The sequence below is a fragment of the Polistes canadensis genome, unplaced genomic scaffold, assembly GCF_001313835.1.
Source record: "Polistes canadensis isolate GaletaPanama2010 unplaced genomic scaffold, ASM131383v1 scaffold_432, whole genome shotgun sequence".
Taxonomy (NCBI): Eukaryota; Metazoa; Arthropoda; class Insecta; order Hymenoptera; family Vespidae; genus Polistes; species Polistes canadensis.
The window spans coordinates 70,058-75,303 of NW_014569979.1; positions in this window are offsets into that span (position 1 = coordinate 70,058).

The window sequence follows — 5,246 nt, forward strand, 5'->3', positions numbered from 1 at the left end:
ATAGTTTTCGAGAAATCTTGACAACCGACTTTAGAAGAAGCGTTTTGAGAAAAACGCGTTTAAAGATTTGAGTGCTGGTATAAGAGCCATGAAAGAGTGCAACTTCCCAAGGCTCTATCTTTAAAACTACTACTCCTATCGACTTCAAAATTGAATACAATATTCTAGATGAGTTGTAGAATTTAAAAGGATAAAAAAAAATTTGTTTGAAAGTCCCAAACCCATGTAACCCCTTAAGCAAATAATTATTAATTCCTCAAACAAATTTGATATTACTGTGCCAATTCACGTCAAGAAAAAGAAACCAAAAAGCTCGTAAAAAATAGAAAAATATACCAGATCTAAAATTTAATAGTGCAGTCAAAATTGCAGAGCAAATAGAACTTTACAAAATAAACATTATTGTTTAAACTTGAACGAAACAAAAAAAAAACAAATAAGAGTTGGACAAGTAAACTTTTCATCAATGTAGTTTTAAATCATTCATTTTCGGAAGATACTTAATTAACTAAAGAATCCTACCACATTACAGCATCTTTTAGAAGTACAAAAAGTTTAAAAAACTAGAGGAAATTGTCAAAGAAGTATGCAGCCAAACATAATTTGTTTTAGTTAAAAAAATCAATGAAACACTTTTTATGCACAAGTTTAATGTTCTAATTCTAGATGATAATTTGTTGAGGTGTTATATTTATAGCGATGACATAACATAAAAATTTACATTTGACACTAAACATTTCTAAAACGATAACCTTGGAATATTGTGGTATTATTAAATAATTAATTCCTAAATAAAAACGAAATTTATTATCGATATTTATTTAAGTAATGGCGTAACAGAAAATATTGTTTATAAAAAAATGCTTATTAAGATATTGACTGATGCAGAAAAAGTGTTTCTCAAAATATCATAAATTTCTTGAAATCTATAAAAGCATTACGACGGTAGGAAAAGAATAAACAAAATCAAAGCAGTAACAGTTAACGTTTGTCTACATTTTAATTTGAAATTTTAAAGTACCTGTTTATTATTCTCAGTTAAATTGATACCTCTATCAAGGACATATATTAGACGATAATTAATTGCTTCTTGCTTTTTTTCTATCATTAAACAGTTAAATTTAGGTAACTAGTTAATCAGCGTACGTTGGATAGTTAAGATATAAATTAACACTTTTGTATTTCTATTGCTGTTAATATTATAAAAGTGTGAATACAATTCCTTATTTTTAATACAATAGTACAATCCTTCATTAATATATAACCAGAAAATAAATATTTTTGCACGAAAATTATTGACATTTTTCAAGAAGAAAAAAGGATTTCTACATTCATTACGAAAAGGACTAAATGTTCTTTGGAGATAGTGAAACAGAGAACACCAAAACGAACTTTGGAAAAATCGTACTATATTATTTTTCCAATCGTACATTTATGACAATTACGTACTGTAATAAATAAAAGATTTTCTTTGTTTTGGAAATAATAACGAAAATAGACAAAACATTCGAATTAGTATATATATAACTAAAGTTAAATATTGTATTATTTATACTAAGGACAAATGTAGGGCGCAAAATATATTCCTCTCTCCACTTTTATCTAAAAGCAATAAAATTTAAACTGTGACTCGTTGAGCATACGTTAAATCGTTAAGATATTGGTTAAGCGTTTATCTGTTTCATTTCGTCAATTATATAGTTTTATAATACAATTTATAATTTTCATCGCGATACAAATATAGGTTACTTTTATATCAGTGTCAAATATTTCATTAAGTATTTAAAACGTATAAGTGTTACTAAAAGAAATTTATTTCGAATTACATTACGGAAAGTGTATTGCTGTTATTGGTAATAGCGAAACGAAAATCCAAACAAAAGAACTTTCCAAAATTATCTATTTACGTATAAAACGTATTAAAAAGGGGTCTTCATTTTTGATAATAATGTGCAGCGTAAGTTTATTCGACGAAGATAATATAATAGCTCATTATCAATTTCAAGCTCTAGCAATGATGCAAGTTTACGAATCAGAAGAAAAGGAAGCATTTTATTTGTGGTTAAATAGATTTGAATATGTAGCAAATATTCTTAGTATACCAGAAGATAAAATGGTTGATTTCTTCAATAGAATGGTGGATAATGAAGTCCATAAGCTTGTCTGTCTGAAGAACCAGTACGTCAACGTCCATGGACTTTCATACGTCAGGAGAATAAACTATTACCTTCAAATTTTGTATAATTTAAAAAAAGAAAATCCTCAGAGAAAACGTTTTGAAAGTCGAAAACAATATGAACGAGAATCGATTAAAAGATATGCTGAAAATTTACAAAAATTGCATAATAAGTGTTTCTATGTACATCGTGCTGATGAAATATTATGTGAACAATTCTTTAATGGAATCAGCTACGTTGAAATAGAACAATACTATAATAAATCTTTAAAATTATCATTCGATGAAACGGTACGAATGGTCATCGAATTGGTAAAAGTTGATAATTATATATATGATGCTGTTTCAGTGATCCATACTTACAGTCTAGCGAAAGAATGTAAATTTCATACATGGTTAAATAAATTTGAGTATGTAGCAGATATGATCGGGGTACCAGATAATAAAATGATTGAATTTTTCAATAAAATGGTGGAAAATAATGTTCATAATTGTATCAGGGAGGCTAACTCTTCTATCGACTTCTCTGAACTTTCATATAAACAAATGATATATTATTATTTTCGTAAATTTGATTCTTTCTATGAAGATGATTTATACAAAGCTCGTTTCTTCGATCGAAAACAATATGAAGAAGAAAGGATTGAAAAATATGCTGATAGTTTACGAAATATATATAATATGTGCAATGATAAAAATCGTTTGGAAGAAAAATTATGCGAACAATTTATTAATGGATGCCTCAACAATGAACTGAGGAAATATTTACAAAAAATTCCTAAATTATCATTCGTTGAAACAATGGCGAAGGCAACTGAATTTTTAAAACAATGTGATAGTACTTTTTATGTAGATCGTGTACTTTCTATGATTAATATTTACATTCCAAGTAATGAAGGACCTTTTTATAAATGGTTAAATAAATTTGAGTATGCAGCAGATATTGTCGGAGTTCCAGATAATAAGATGGTTGAAGTTTTCAATAAAATGATAAATGATGATGTTTATAAATGTATCGTGGAGACTACCCCTTATGCAAATTTTTCTGAACTTTCATACGATGAAATAATAGACCATTACTATAATTATTTTGTTAATTCCAGTCAAATTAAAATACAAAGAAAACGTTTTAAATGTCGATATCAATATGAAGAAGAAACGATACTACAATATGCTGATAATTTACGAAAATTATGTAGGAATTGCTGTTATAAAACTCGGTTTGAATCCAAATTATGCAGACAATTCATTAAAGGAATTCGCGACAATAATATTAGAGTTTATTTAAATAAAATGCCTTCAACAACTTTCACAAAAATTGTAGAAGAGGTAATTAATAGATTTGTAATAAAAGAAAAAATTTGACAAAATGAAGAATCGTGCTGAAATGAACTATCAGCCCTTAAAAAATATACGAAAAAAACAGAATAAACGAACCAAAAATTTTCACAAATTTAAATGTCTAATAAGTTTGCAAGATTATTTATTAATAAAAGATAAACACAACATTTTAATATTTTCTATCAGCACAAGAAGTATTCAAAATTAGTGAAACCATTGCATGACCTATTTCAAAGTAAATAAGCTTCAATAAAAACAATACATTACAAAAGGTTAAAAGAAGATGAAGTAAGCAAAAATGCTGTGATTTTATACTCAAAACACATATTCCTGCACGATATCGAAAAAGATTAAATATTTAGTTTTTAATTTTTATAGTTAAGGAAATATATTTATTTTTAGGCATAGGAAATTTGTTCTTTACATTAAATGTTTTAAGGAATGAGACGAGATAAACTAATAATTTAATTTTCATTTGAAATAATATCGGTATTTATGAATATTGTTTCTTGAATAAAAACACAATGTATTTATGATATTTATGTAAAAAGGAATAAATTAGGTGATCCTAATACGAAATTTTTAGTTTATACAGTCGAAGCAGTTCATATAAGAAATAAAATGTTATTAAAATATTAAAGATTGTATGAAAAATTTCTTTTGAAGATAACAATTTAATAAATATATTTAACTCTATAAAACCATATGAAATCGTGTAAAGATAATAATGTAACTTTTGAACTATTTATTATGACTATTGTTTAATATATTATTATTTTCATAAAAGGCAAATGTAGAATCGTTGAAGTAGCGAGATAAAAGTAAAATTTTTTTAAAATAATCTTTTTTTATTTGTTCGACGAATTTAAGACATTAGAGCTGATTCGTATTGCACGCTGAATAGGTTAGACTGCGTCGGCATTAATAAGGTCGCGAGGGCGCGCAAAGGCGCTCGAAATGCATGCGGAGGCGCCTTATCATGCGAGAGGTATGGTAGAGCGCCGTGAGATGTATGGAGGGGATAGAATGTGTTGGGCCTTGTGCACGCACTTCACTCACATTCTGGCTTACATTCTGGCTAGTTCAGAAAGCAGTTCGTTTCCTACTAAGAGAGTTATGCCATATTGGCATTGTTTTGGTCAGCTTAACTTGAGCGTGCGAGATTTGATAAACAGTGTGTTGAGTTGCGTGAGCGAGAGGCAGGTGCGAAGGGGGTAGTTTGGTGCTTGCCATGAAGAAAGTGTAGCTATTTACTAACCTACCAGAGACTGTAGGGTTGTAGCCGCCTAGACTACAACCAGAGATTTGTGATTTGGTGCTTGCCACCAACAGAGTGTAGCTATTTACTAGTCTACCAAAGAGTGAAGGGTTGTAGCCGTCTAGGCTACAATCAAAGATTTGTGATTTGGTGCTTGCCACCAAGAGAGTTGTAGCTATTGACTAGCCTACCAATTAGAGAATGGTTGTAACCGCCCAGGCTACAACCAGAGCTTTGTACCAGTACTGGCTACCAGCGTGGGTGAGACTTATAGTCGGGCAGTTGCAACAAAAGATTTGTAACGTGTCGGCAGGCTACCAACGAGGGAAAGGTTGTAGTCGCCAGGCTACAATCAGAAACTTGTACCAGTACTGGCTACCAACGTGGGATAAGGTTGTAGCCAGACAGGCTATCAAGGTTGTAGCCAGACAGGCTATCAAGGTTGTAGCCAGACAGGCTATCATGGTTGTA